The sequence below is a fragment of the Chiroxiphia lanceolata genome, chromosome 7 (assembly GCF_009829145.1).
Source record: "Chiroxiphia lanceolata isolate bChiLan1 chromosome 7, bChiLan1.pri, whole genome shotgun sequence".
Classification (NCBI taxonomy): Eukaryota; Metazoa; Chordata; class Aves; order Passeriformes; family Pipridae; genus Chiroxiphia; species Chiroxiphia lanceolata.
Window position 1 is genome coordinate 1,765,925 of NC_045643.1, and position 15,024 is coordinate 1,780,948.

Consider the following 15,024-nt stretch of genomic DNA (forward strand, 5'->3'; position numbering starts at 1 on the left):
TCATTACTGCAGTGATCCCAGCAAACTCCCTGGGGCGAGCTCTTCCCAGGCCAATCCTCCCCTCGCTGCGAATTAATTACAGCAGTGGCGGTTAACGACCATGGATAGGGATAACTGGCAGGTTTTGATATCCCTCTTCTCCTATGGAAGCGGGTGGCTGAGTTATTCCTGGGAAGCAGTGCATTAATCACATCTCTTGGCAGGGATCGAGGCTCCGGAGCATCGCTGGCACGGGCAGCACTTCCAGGTGTTCGAGCTCAGGGTACTCAGGGTTTAGGAGTGGGATGGAGCCAGTAAATTCCGACAGGATTTATTTTGTAGGTATAACTTTCTCATTTCAAAACCAATTACCCACGGAAGCGTCTCAAAAATGAGGCTTGGAGCGTTTGGAACTGGCAAACAAAGCATCGTCTTCCTTCTGCCAGGCCCCCCAGCTGGATTGTTCCTGCTTCCTTTTGGGAATTGCATTATGCTGGGCTGGGAGGGAAGCAGGGCAGATTTACTCCTCCAACACCCATCTCCACATGCATCTCCCAGTTCTTTTTCTAGTGGGAGTCTGGAGGAGTTTTTCCCATTCCTTGGCCACGAGGTCTCCATCCATTGCCATGGCTGAAGGCAACAATTCCCTGTGTTACATTTGCAAGCCTGGCCTCTGCTTTTGCTTTTCCTCAGAGTCCAGCACAGCATCCCCCCAGCCACACCTACCTGGAGCAGGTGAGTATCCCTGGGATAGGTGAGACCCCCCTGTAGAGCTGCCTCCAGCCCTGGGGAACAGCACAGGGAGGACATGGAGCTGCTGGAGCCAGTCCAGAGGAGGCACCGAGATGGTCAGAGGGATGGAGCAGCTCTGCAGGGAGGAAAGGCTGGGAGAGTTGGAATTGTTCAGCTGGGAGAAAAAAAGGTTTGGAGTGACCCGACTGTGGCCTTCCAGTGCCTGAAGGGAACCCACAAGAAAGATGGAGAGAGACTGGAGTGCCAGGACAAGGGGAAATGGCTTCCCACTGCCACAGGGCAGGATTAGGTGGGATATTGGGAAGGAATTCTTCCCTGGGAGGGTGGGGAGGGGCTGGGGTGGAATTCCCAGAGAAACTGTGGCTGCCCCTTCCCTGGAAGTGTCCAAGGCCAGGTTGGAGCAACCTGACCTAGTGGAAGGTGTCCCTGCCCGTGGCAGGGGATGGGATGAGCTTTCAGGTCCCTTCCAACCCAAACCATTCCGTGACTCATAAATCTGGGCCATCTTGGTGCCAAAGGGAAGGATAGCTGTTGGAAGTGTGGCTGGAATCACCTGTGAGGGCTGTGCCACAAACCCTGCCGTGAGGTGCCGGTGACCCCCTGGCCAGGTAACAATCATTCCCATTAATAACAGGGATTAGTTTTTTAAGCCGGATGAGGAAGTGCACAAAGCAAACGACAAAGCTTCCGGAGAGGCTTTTAATATCTTTGGCTGCCTGACGTCCACGGAGGGAATGAACAAAGGACAGGAGAGAGGCGGAGGGGAGAGATGGGAAGGGAACAGGGACAGGTCTTCAGGGAAAACCTCCAACCTTCTTCCACCCCAGCACCCTCACCCTCAGCTTTGCAGCAGCCGTGCTTCCCTCTGTCCTGTGGGAAGGGATGGATTTTGGGGAGCTTCACATCAGCCTCCCCCCTCCTGGAACTCTACTCCATATGGCAAAATCCATTATTGTAACCAAAATCAGGGAATCACAGAATAGCTGGGATGGAAGGAACATTAAAGCTCATTCCACCCCCTGCCATGGGCAGGAACACCTCCCACTAGCCCAGGTTACTCCAAACCCCATCCAACCGGCCCTTGGACACTTCCAGGGATTCAGAGGCAGCCACAGATTCTCTGAGCAACCTGTGCCAGGGGCTCCCCACCCTCCCAGCTAAGAATTCCTTCCCAAAATCCCATCTAACCCTGCCCTTTGGCAGTGGGAAACCATTACCCCTTGTCCTGCCACTCCATCCCTTGTCCCAAGTCCCTCTCCAGCTTTTCTGAAGTCCCTTTAGGCACATTTTTGTGCCTTAAAATCCTTTATTTTAAGCCGCCATTGCCAGTAAATAACCCAGTTCATTTTCCCTGTCACCCTTTAGAAGCCAAGCAATCCCTGTCCACAATTCCCACCTTTCCTGGCTGATCGTAGTGGCAAGACCCACAACCCACAAAATAAAAAGAGAGTTTCTTTTCCTCCCTGAGTCCAATCCCACAAAATAAACCAGCTTTTGTTCCTGATAGAGACTCTCCTGGCAACAGAATGACAGAAGCTGCAAAAAAGTCCCGTGGCTCAGTGGCAGCTCTATCTCCAACTCCCCACCTGGATGAGACTGTTTTACCATCCTTAGGGGAGAAAGCACAGGGCTGAGGGGAAGAGGGAAATCATTCCTGTTTATGATGGCTTCCCAGATGGATAAATAACCCTGCCTGGCAGAGGGGGGATGCAAAGGGACACGGCTGTTGATGTGTCTTTGTGAACCTCGAAATGAGGCTGAGACGGCTCCAACCTACCCCTTCCACGCACCCACAAATCCAGCCGGATTACGGCATTTCTGCAGTCTGAGAAGAGGCTCCAGTGGATTTCTGTGGCTCTGGATCAGGCCCAGGGCTTGCAAGAGGGAGTTAGATGTGTAAAAAGTCCTGGTTTTCAGCCAAGAATACTTTTGTCTTTAGCTAAACATCCTTCTAGGTTGCTTTTCTGTGTCCCTCAGAGGTTTAGAGCAGCTCTTTCTCCACCACTTTTGGGCTGCTGATTCCCAGATTTCCACCTACACATCTGAAGACCTTCTCTGGGGCAAAGACATGGGGAGCAAGAAGCATTTAGTGGTGCTACCAAGTGTTGCATCTTTTTTCTTTTCTTTTCTTTTCTTTTCTTTTCTTTTCTTTTCTTTTCTTTTCTTTTCTTTTCTTTTCTTTTCTTTTCTTTTCTTTTCTTTTCTTTTCTTTTCTTTTCTTTTCTTTTCTTTTCTTTTCTTTTCTTTTCTTTCCTTTTCTTTTCTTTTTTCTTTTCTTTTTTTCTTTTCTTTCCGAACCTTTCCTTTTCTCTTTTCTTTCATTCTTTCTTTCTCTCTTTCTCTTTCTTTCTTTCTTTCTTTCTCTCTTCCTGCCTTCCTTCCTTATTTCCTGCCTCTCTCCCTTTCTTCCTTCCTGCTGAATGTACCCGCAAGCCCAAAACAAGCAGCATTTCTTACAATTCCATCCAAGGGATGCTGGGTGCAAGTGTCCTGGGATAAAAGGAGAGGATAAAACTTCCAACATCCTTGACTACCTGCTATCCACCTTGGGAAAGTGCTGAGGAATCAAAAGATAAGGGAGAAAATCATAATTACCAGGTTTTTGAGGCAGAGGAAAGTGGGAGGGAGGAATTAGCCCAGGCTGGGTGAAGCTCTGAGCAACCTAGTCTAGTGGAAGTTGTCCCACTGGAACTGGATGAGCTTAAAGGTCCCTTCCAACCCAAATCCTCCTGGGATTTTATGATTCCATGATCATCCTCATTTTGCCCGTTTAGCACAGCAGGGGCACAGTGGTAAAATTTGCCAGCATGTCCCTAACCCAGGGTGTTTTCAGGGATTTCTCGCCCAGCTTGAGATGCTGAAACATCTGTCAAGCCAACAACCCCAAAACTGCCCTGAGACAAAACCAGGGACATTTATTGCCAGGATAAGGGGGAAAAACAGTGATTCTGATGTCCGTTGGGCCAGCTGAGGGCCATCCCTGCCCATCCCTGGCAGGGATTTAAATCCACAACCACACACAAACCGTCCCCTGCTTGCTCAAGGCATCCCCTTCCCGGGAGCAGCTCGCAAGGATAGCGAAGTGGGAGCTGGATTGCCCCTGCTCCCAGCACATGGATTCCTGTCCTGGAGGTTGTAACACCCTGACAAGGGCAAAGAGCATCAGTTATATCTTAATAAAATGATGTTAAATGTCAGCTGAGCCCCACGATGCCAGGTACAACCCCGCAGAGCCCTCCTTCCCTCTGGGGCTCTCCCAACAAAGCCAGGCTTTGTACAAAGCTCTGCCTGGCTGAGATTTAAGCCCTCGGAGATAAAACCACTTGGCTGCTTCTTCCTTGGCCCTCAATGCCTGCCCTGCCTGGTGGAACACACTTCCTTTCTGTGCCGCCGGATTTGCTTTTCAATGCTTCATTATGTCTCAAGGTCGAGCCGTTTGCTCGGCTGCCCTGCAAAGAAACCAAGTCACAAGGATATTTTTCCTTTTTCATTTCATAAATGAAAAAAAAGCCAAGCCTGAATTGCTTTCTTATAAGCACGGAAAGGAGAACAGTGAGCACTCAGCTCTGTGAGGCTTTTTTGGTGCTCCCACTCCTTTTCTATGAAATGCCCAGTTCTCTTCTTTTCCATCTCACCACTGCCATGGGATTATAATAATAATAGTTATTATTATTATTATTATTATTATTTATGATTATTATTTTTAAGAAACCCTCCCTGCAATAACAGTGATGATCAACCCAAAAGCTGAGCTTCCCCCTTAGAGGAATTGCCACCAATGTGAACAGCTGATTCCCGTTTAAAAAGTGGGAAAATTGGGGCTGGAAGTTGTTGAAACAGAAAGAGGCAACATTGCCTAGGTTGGTTATGATGGGGTGGGCATCCTATGGAAAGGATTTGGGGCTTATATGGTCCGTTCACACCATGGAATGGCCTTGCAGGGGATCAGCAGACGGAGCAGCAGGGCTTTGGGGTGGAATTCTGGTTCCTTTGAAGTCACCAGTGAGATTCTCACTGGCTTTGACCACAGCCACGGCACGCTGAGGCCTTTGCAGACCTGCTGCTGGTCAGACCCGGAGCTGGAGCCTGTCTGGTGGCTTTCCCTGTGCCAGCTGCTTTGTACTATTAATTATGGCCATGAGTCTGCCGGACTTTCAAGCTCTGTGGCTCCAGTTTGCCGTGTGGGAAGGAGCAGGGATGCAAAGTGATTCCCCTGTGCAACGCTTCCAAAAAGCTCCCGAGTTATTCGTGGCTCTGGCAACGCTCAAACTCGTCCTGGGTGATGCTGGGGCTCACACAAAGCACCATCAGGGCAGATTTCTGTGGGGAACAGTGTTTCCCAGGGTGCAGAAACCTTCCCCCTGGACATGCCATTCCTGTCGAGGCTCCAGCTGCAGAGCAAAACAGCCGGGATAACCGGTTTTCCACCAGCACATTTTTGGCAGATCTCCTGACACAAAGGCAAGGGCGAGCAGTTCTTGGGCTCTGGCATCTCTCAGGGACTGCATCCCCCAAATATCCCTGGAAACCTGTTTGAAATCTTCACTCCGAAGGCGAGGTTTATGCACTTCCTTCTCCTTTACAAATCTCATTTCTCTGTCTACTCTGAGCTTTCAGCACTTCTCTGATTCTTGCAGGTGAGGTCCAAGCCACCATTCTCCCTGAGGCCTCTCAAAGGCTACACTTGGAGGGCTTGTCTGACCTTGATGATTCTGTGATTCTAACTGAAATTAAATCTGACACAAGGAGAAATATGCCCTGGCAAAATTTTATGTCCTGTAACACCCGCGTTGAGAAGATGCAAATGTCTCAGTGAGTAAAAAAAATTACATGAGGTGCTCACATCTTATTAAAACTCCAGAAAAAACACATTGAGAGAGATGTAAAAAGGTATAAACATCCAAAACCCATTGCTGGGTGAGTTTTTAGAGACTTTGAGGAATGGAAGGAGCAAGTAAACAAGTCAGGATTTTCCCCTGTGCATGTGGGAATGTCTCCAACACAGCGGAAAGCACGATCAATAATTGAGTGAGAAGACAAGCTGCTTGGAGCTTTCACAAAGCACATCCAATATTTATTTTCAAGCCTTAAATAATGCATTTGAAAATGCTTCTAACTGGATATTTGAAGGCAAACAAATTTATATCATGAAAAGTTAATCGGCCAGAGCATCTCCAAAGGAAAATCGGTAGGAACCACAAAAAACACCCCTCGGCTCCTCATCGTGTTGGGCCTGTTATTCCTCCTAAATTAGGGGGCAATTCTATAAATTCTAATTAAGGAATCATTTGCTATCAATTAGCCCATGTAAGTAGATTTCACTCATTCCCTGAGCTAAATCACTTAAGCCCTTGCATTTCCTCCTCCATCGCCGCTGCAGTGCCGGAGTGGGGATGGGAATCGAGGCACTGGGAGGCTGGTCCTGGTTCTGACACTGATTTCCCAGGGCAGCTTGGTGGAATGGGTCCATCCCCACAGGTTCATTCGCTCAGCAGACGTGTGGCAGCTGCTGTAGGCAAATAGGAAGCAAATCCCCCTGTGTCCAGAGAGGTGGAGTGGGTTGACGATCTTGGTGGTTCCCTTCTCACTGGGAATATTCTGTGGTTGGAGGTGGTGGGGGTTGCACGGCATGGGGGTGAACTGTGTGCCCAGAATGGTGGTCACAGGTGGCCCTCAGAGAGGTTCTGGGGCTTGGGTGAGTGGAGGTTAAGGACAAGAGCAGGAGGTGAAGGGAACGGAGCTGCTCCACCTCCGGCTCCCCACACGCTGCATCCCAAAACAGTGCCAGCATGGATATATGGACAAGAGGTCTGGAGGAACGACCTTGGCCAGTGCTGGCACATTCCCACAGGTGTTTGCTTGCACGTTGGCAGCAGTGAAGTGTTTGCTGTTAAATCCACCGTGGCTTTAAAATCACATATTCCCTCCCCTCCTTGTCTTTCAACCCCCCCTCTCCACCAGTAAACACATTCCCCTGCCAGCAGGGGAAACAAGGACCACGTCTTCCAGTTTTCCTGGAAGAGGCGGGTCCTGCAGAAGGGCTGCCCTAGCCCACAGACTTGGGGGGCAGAGCTGGCTGTCTCCCTGCAGCATTCCCAGCCACCTCCTGGCACTCCAGGGCCAGGCTGCTCCCACGTCAGGCTTCTCCTTACGAAACCCAGAGAGATAAGATAAGAAAGGTTCCTAACCTCTCATCACAGGACAAGATTTCTCATCTCCAGCCAGGCTCTTCTGCTCTGATGTTGATTTGCTGTTGTATCCAGCAGCCAGCAGGAGATGAATTGCCTCCGCTGGGATTTCAGCTTGCTCTCATCAGAGGAAATTGCTTTTGACAGCTTTGTGATAGGAACACCCTGGGCCAAACTCACCCCTGGGCTCCCCGGGGCTGGCTTGGCCCTGGCTGGCTGCAAAAATAAAAACCAGTCATGAGAAGCCTGGAAACTGAGTAACCTGCATCCAAAAAGCGTCATTCCAGGTGGCAAGGGAGGCTTTAGCCCACAACACCCTTGGGAGCTTAGAGAGCAATGGGAGGAGAGCCAGGAGGAGGGAGAGGCTGCTGTACCTGCATGGGGCTCTGGGATGCTGGTATTGCCTCCTCCAGGGCTTCAGCTGGCACAAACACAGCCCTAAAAATCCTAAACTAATCCCAAACTGAGCTGGACCTGGCAAAACCAGCACTACCACTTTTCTAGGAGTTATTTCTTCCTGGGCTTTAGGAAGAACCAAGGTTATGCTGACACAGCTCTGAACATCTGAGTGTTTCTCCTGACTCCCCTGGCACGGGTTGCCCAGGGAAGCTGTGGCTGCCCCATCCCTGGAAGTGTCCCAGGCCAGGCTGGACAGGGCTTGGAGCAACCTGGGCTAGTGGAAGGTGTCCCTGCCCGTGGCAGGGGTGTGGAACGAGATGATCTTTAAGATCCCTTCCACCCCAACTCGTTCTCTGGTTCTGTGACTCCTTTCTCATGGCAAAGCTTTTGGGTTGAGGGAGGTCTTCCCACCCTGAGGGATTTGCAGGAGCTGGGAGGGCTGGGGAAGCACAAATGTGCTTTTCATGCCAGGCTGCCCTCAGTTCAAAAGGCTTTCACCTCCCCAGGAGCACGTTCACCAGTCCTATCTAGTCCAAGCAGCACTTGTTCTTGTCAGGAGCTGGGACAAACAGGAAAGCATGGAATTACTTTGATCCCAGCCCTTCATACCATAAGGCCTTATCCCACTCTTGGACGGTGGGAGCTGGATGTGTCAGCCCAAGCTCAGGGATCTCCCCTTGGAGCCACAGCCTGGTTGAGATATCAGGCCCATTGGGATCCAACTCCACCAACCCGTTTGATTTGGATCCAAACCCCTTTTCCAGGGGCAGGGAACGGGTGACAGACAAACATTTATATGACAAACTTTTACTTGACGGCTTCAGGTAGGACCACCCCAGTGATATGAAATCCCTGTATCCCTGTATCCCATCCCAGATGGATAACTCAGTATTGTGGTCGAGGGTGCTGGAGCAGCTGGAATGAAACAGTGTTGTCACAGCCAGTTTTACAACCCCAACTAAATTGGGGATGAAAACACCATTTGAAAAATTTATTGGGAATTATGTCAGAGCATTGTAAAACTTGAGATAAGAATAAATCTGGTAAGGATTTATAGGTTATAAAAATAACCTTACTCTCTTTTTCATCCCAGTTTTTGTGTCCATAATTCTGACTTTGTTAAAGATTCCAGGAAATCATTTGCAGGGTCGGAATCTTGCCTGGAGCTTAATGGCGTGTTCCACTTCACTCTTGTTTGCTTTATTTCCTTCACACTGCATGAAAATAGTCAAGTCTGACTTAATATCAGGAGGAGGAGCATGGATAATGGGAAAGGGACCTTTAGCCCTGGCCTGTTCTGTAATTAGTACAGCTTATGGGCTTTTAGGATATGCTTATTAAAATATACAGAAACTGTCATTTTTTATATATATGTGTGTGTATATATACATATACATATATATATATAAATATATATATATATTATGCCCAGAAAAGCTGTGGCTGCCCCATCCCTAGAAGTTTTCAAGGCCCGGTTGGACGGGGCTTGGAGCAACCTGGGCTAGTGGAAGGTGTCCCTGCCCATGGCAGGGGGTGGGACTGGATGAGATTTGGAATCCCTTCCAACCCAAACAATTCTGGGATTCTATCATTATATGAACACTTACTTCAAGGCACATTAAACCCTCCCTCTGCCCCACCAAACCCAACAACAGAGAACAGGAATTTTTGGGATCACTGGTCACTCTCCAGATCTCAACCAATGAGTCCAACACATCTGGGACAGGTTGGAGCACCAGTTCAACACATCCATGTCTCCTGGTGGATTTTCCCAGGCCCACAAAAGAGCTGTGACTCTCTCCTGGGCAGGTGAGAGTGAGGTGTCCCTTTCGGACCTGGCAAAAAGTCTGATGGGCTTTCATGTGCCCCCATCAGCTGTGGACCCCTCCCTTTCAGACTCTTCACCTTCTCTCAGACCCAGAACAGCAATTCCGCTCCCTGTTTCACAGCCCTGCACGCCGTGTTTGGCTCCACTGGCACTTCCATTAGTCTCAGGCCTTTGTGAAACAGTCCCAGGAGAACCATCAGAGCAGTCCAACCCTTAGCAATGCTCAGCCTCCCTCCCTCTGCAGGCTCTGCTGCACTGGCCCTGGCTGAGCAGCAGATTTGGGTGATTCAGGGGCACTCAGCCTTCAAACCATGGCTGTGATCACCTGTCCCCATCAGTGTCCTGCTCCACTGGGCTCTCTCGCTGACTGACCATTAACATTCACGTCACTGCCCAGGAAACTGCTGGTAAATCATTTACTCAGTGCAGAAAACTCCGGGGGTTTTTACCCAGTTTTCTGGCAGTGGGACGAGGGCTCTCTGTGTGCAGGGAATCTCCCTGCACACTACCCTGGGATGGAGGAAGGGCTCACATGCTGGGCAGGCTTTTCCAAAGCTGCTCTAAGCTTTCGGAGGAACAAACCCCACCCACAACCTCTTCCCCCAGTGAATGGGATTAACTTGGACCATGTGGCTGCTCATTCCTGCCCCAGAATAAGTCCCACTCCTCCCGGGCTCATCATCCCCACCCTGCAGCTGCCTTGAAGCATTTGAGCCACGCTATGCCCCTTCTCCTGCCCCAGGATGAAAGGGTGAGCCATCTGAGGAAGAAGACAAGGCCTCCAGGATCATCAAGTCCAACCTGTGACCCATTCCCACCTTGTCACCCAGCCCAGAGTACTGAGTGCCACGTCCAGTCATTCCTTAAACACCTTCAGGGATGGGGATTCCACCACCTCCCTGGGCAGCCCCTTCCAATGTTCAATCACCTCTCAACAAGTTGCTTTCACAGTCTTGTTTTTAAAGCCTGGCCGTGTGCCTGTTGAAACACCACCGCTGTGTGCCTCTTTACAGTTGAAGTTCCCTGTGCTCCTGAGTTACCAATAAGTGTAAAACCCAACCTGACAGCTTTTTATGCAATTTATTCAACACTTAAAAACCCTTCTTCCACTGGCAGATGCTTGGAGAGGGATGGAGCTGCTCCATCCCTGCCCCCATTCCAGTAGCTCCTTATCCACAGATAAGGGCTGCCAGGCTTCCATTTTTGCTCCAGCAGTGCCTTTCCAATGGTCCAAAGATCAATTTTCAGTTTACAAACATCCACTGACCTCCTGATGGTCCCTGACACAGGGCACAGTCATTGTTCAACACGTGTGGGCGGCAAGAGGAATGCAAAAGAAATTGCAGTGTGGACCTAGGGGGATGAAAACTCATTAATTCTTGGCTGCTTTACAACTGCACAATCTGGGTGCCTTTTGGGTCAGTTTAATCTAATCTGGATTGGAAGTGCTGCCCCCGAGGAGGGGGAGATCAGAAACTGTTCTTCCAGCTCCATTTTGGTTGGGATGTGGTTTCCCAAAGCAGCGAGGGGAGGGACAAGGAGTGTTTTCCAAAGTGCTGCTTAAAAATGCTCAAGGGCATGAATTTGTGCTCTGGTGACAGTGCTGCTCTAATGACAGTGAAGCTCCTTTTCCCAGAAGGGGCAGGTACTGATGCTGCTTGACAAGCAGTAGGTTTTCCTACTTGCTGTGAAAGGATGCATAGAGAGGGTTTTTCCCCCCAAAAACACCCTATCCAGTTGTCACGGTCCAAACTTTCTACAGGGGGAAATATTCCCCTGGGTTCCATCCACATTTGTGCCTTAAAAATACCTGTATTTTTAAAATCTCTATCTTGTGGTATAGATTCCCCATTGTCCCCTGAGTGCCCTGGACATGATCACAGGCTCATTAGTTTAAAATTCCTCATGTGAACCAGAGCCAGCAGAGACACAAAGACCCGTTTGGGATCCCTTTGTCACATCGGGGAAAGGAAAGAAAGCATCAATCTGTTGTTTTGTCCTTGCCAGGAGACCCTTTCCTGCAGGCTCCAGGTTGCACTCTGCCTGCGGAGATTTTGGATGGGGAATGTTATCCCGCCCTCTGCCCTCCTTAGCTGGTTTTGGGGTGCTTTGGATGTGAAAAGTGTGGAGGAATCAAAGGATCCTTAGACTACACTAACTGGAATGGGACAGGGCAAACCAAGACCCTGGAGAGGGTGAACCGAGCCAACAACAGCCTATCTGAGCTACTCTTTCCCAGCGACTCCCTTTCTAATGTTAATATCCTGCGGAGGATTCCTGCCAAGGAATTGCTCACATTCCTCCCTGCAACAACAAACCCCCCAGAGCCAAACCCCGGCCCCCCACATTCATCCTGAGCCTGGAAAGGCTCTGGTCCTACTGGCCATGTTCCCTTTCTCTTCCAAAGTCACAGCCCCAGCTCAGCTCTGCTCCTGCTGCAGTTTCTCCATGGAATTCCATGCCAGACATCTGCTGGGTGCCCATCCGTCCGCCCTTCCCACCACACATCCCGGCTCCCCCTCAGGCCTCTCTTTCCCTCCAAGTCACTTGGAAAGCCTCAAACTGATGTTGGTCTGAAATTCTCAAATGGGAAAAAGATCTGAGGGAATTTCCGAGGTGTCGGAAGCAGCAGGAGGCCCGTGCCCTCCATTCCCAGTGAGGGCAGCAGGCTCCTGCAGACACAGAGCAGCCCTGGCTTTGAGTGTCTTGGATTTAGGAGCGGGGTGATGGTAGGAGTTGGGCTATGCCTGCTCTCCACAGCTGCCCAACCCTGGCTCTTGGTCCTCTCCCTCTGGAAATGCCCAAGAAAGCCAGATCAGTGCAGGGTTCGATTCATAGAATCACAGCTGGCAGGGATCACCAAGGATCATCCAGTCCAGCTCCTGGCCCTGCCCGGGACACCCCAACAATCCCACCCTGTCCCTGAAGGCGTTGTCCAAGTACTCCTGGAGCTCTGGCAGCCTTGGGGCCGTGCCCACTCGGATGCAGCCCAGATGCCAGAGCAGGACTGTGAGGGGGCAGCCCTTCCCTGCTGCCTGCCAAGCATCCCCCTTCCCGGGAGTGCTGCCCTGGGGGCTCCTCCTGCAGCTATCACTGCTTCCCACTGTCACTAGGAAGGCTGAAGTTCTTCCTGGTGAGCAATTAGCTGTAATTAACACACAGTGAGAGGGCTTCTATTCCATTATAGCCAAGCAGTGGGATTGGAGCCACTAATCACAGCAAACTCCAGAAGGTCGCAACCCTGGGGTGAACCTCTTTTGCGAGTCCTGCCAACTTCCTGCTCCCAATCCACGATTCCCTCCTCTAATTAGGGTCCAGACACCCAAAGGGACTGAACATCCAGTGGCTACAGTGAAAGCTCCCTTTAAACATCTGAGGGGAGCCATTCCTTGGCAGGCTAGAGCTTTCCCTGGATTCAGATGAGCGAATTCCCAGCGGAGGGACAATGCCAAGCCCACCCCGTGAGGACAATGCCGTGAGTTGTGAGTGAGACACTCTGCACGTGGGCTGCCACTGGAGCCTGATGGAAAAGCAGGAACAAAACCTGAGTCCCACTGAGTTCATGTTCCTGTACAACTCTGAAAATAATTGTTCAGGAGGCAGATGAGAACATAAAGCAGAATGAAAATGCTTTTATGTTGTTCAGGCACTCAGTTCCAAGGAAGACATCCATTGACAGAGCATGGCAGGGTGCACAGTGTTTATCAGCCCCTCAATTTTCTTTGGCATTGGGGCCATAAACAAGAACAGAGCAGTCCAGAGTCTCTGAAGTCCAGAAGAAGTCTCTTGGCTTTGGAAGAACTCTGTAAATATTAGGACAAATACTATCTTAAAAGGCTCAATGCCTTTGATTGTGTTCCTGTGTCCAGTTTCCTCCATTTATTTTTGTCTCATCATCTCTAATGTTGAACTGTGTTGCCTGTAGAGAAGGTTGTGAACTGGAACACCACCACGAGTTTCTTCTGATGGAGCCTGAGCTCCAGCAGAGAAATTGGCAGTTCAATTGGGAGTGGTATTTCCAGCCACAGGCTCAAAAGATCATTTTTCCAAATGGCAGAGCTGTTGTGGCTGGGATAGTCCAAGGTCATGGGTAAGGGAAGGTCTGTGAGCAGACCCCATATCTTTTTTAACCCAGCAAACCCCGAAGCCCCCCAAAAAACAAGTAAAAAGCTTAGACATGCTGGGCTTTCAGAGATCGGTCTCCCCATGAGGAGTTAAAGAGCTCCCAGCATGTGACAGCAATTTCCCAAAAAGACTTTTAGGCTTTAAAAAATGAGAGTGGAGATTGTTTCCCACTCACGTGAGCCCAGACTCTGAGGCTTTCAGTAAACTTGAGGTAAAATTAGGCACAGAGCAAAGCCATGTGGGGTGACAACGCCCGTGTGACTGTAATGGTGGGTGTGGGGCTTGTGGGGGGGATGGAGAAGAACGTGTAGGTTGGGATGGTGTGGGACCTGTGGGTTGGATGGGGAAGGACACCTAAGTTGGGAAGGTAAGACCTGTGGGTTGGGTGGTGTAGGTTTGGTGGAGAAGAACCTGCAGGCTGGGACAGCCTTGTTGCTGCAGCTCTGGCTCTGCCCAGCTCATTAACGCTGGCTTTGGAGCTCCTGTGCTTTGCTGTGACCTCCATGGGCCAGGAACTGGCTCTGGTGCCACAGGCCACCAAACAGAGGCTGGGTTTCCCAAGAGGAAATGGGTCCCCTACCCCAGTAAGGCTGTTCTAGGGCCCTGCTGGTCTGATCACGTTCTCCTCCAGACCATGGCAGAGTTCCCACGGACTTCAATGAGAACAGGGATCATTGTCCAACACCTTTGATATTCTCTGTGACTGAAAGGAGCTATTTTTGTGCAAGGAAGGTCAAAGTTAGAGCAGACACATGGGAAAAGGGTGGACAATTTCAAAGCTCAGCTCTGAAGTCTCTGTGGGCAGGAGCCCACGTGGAGATATTCAAAAGCAACCTCACTTTGAAGGAGGATCCTGAATGCTGCTTTTATGGTGGAAAGATCCTTCCAGAAGGTTTCATAACCCCCCAGAGGGTTTCAGCCACTTGGCTTGTTCCTTCTCCACAGCAAATTCAGCCCCACCTCCTCACTCCAGGTGGCTGAGTCGGGATTCAGTGTCCCCTGGTTGGTTTGGGAAACAAAAATCAGGGGGGATTCTGTGTTACCTGGTTGGTCTGGGAGATAAAAGTCAGGGGGGATTCAGTGTTACCTGGATGGTCTGGGAGATAAAAATCCCATCGTAGCAAGTATTTGCATTTTACAGTTCCCTGAGCTCTGGGCATGAGGTGTGTGTGAAGCTTTGCTGATGGCCATCCATCCCCTGATGGCTGAGTGTGATTCCGTGGCTGGTCTGAGGATATTTGGGATATCAAAGCCGTTGAACCCACTCCCAAGGCAGTCCCAGCCCATCCTACCTGTGGGATCTCCACGTAACAACTTTATTAACATTTGCCATCCCCCACCCACTTGATGTTTGAGCAGAGGGAGGAAAACCTTCCTCCCAGGCATCAGCCCTGAGGTTTGGGATATCTGCTTGGCTGAGCCTTCTTTACTCTGTCCAAGGAAGGATTATTAGGAACATAAATTTGACTGGAACATCAAAAGCGATCCCTTCCTCTGCTTGCTGTTGGCACCTTGTCTGAGTCACACTGGCAATGGGAGATTTCCAGAGGAGCCAGCAAGAGAGATGTGAAAGAAAAGGAATTTTCCTGTGGAATGTCTGTCAACTGGGAATTGTTGATGTTTGGGGCAGATGTGTGGGACCTGCTGACAAACCAGGGCTGAGTTTTAAGGGATGGTCTTGGTGAAAATGGAAAGAAAACAGGGAGGGGGGTTGTTTCTGGGTGACAGGACTTCAGGTTGGACATCACGGAA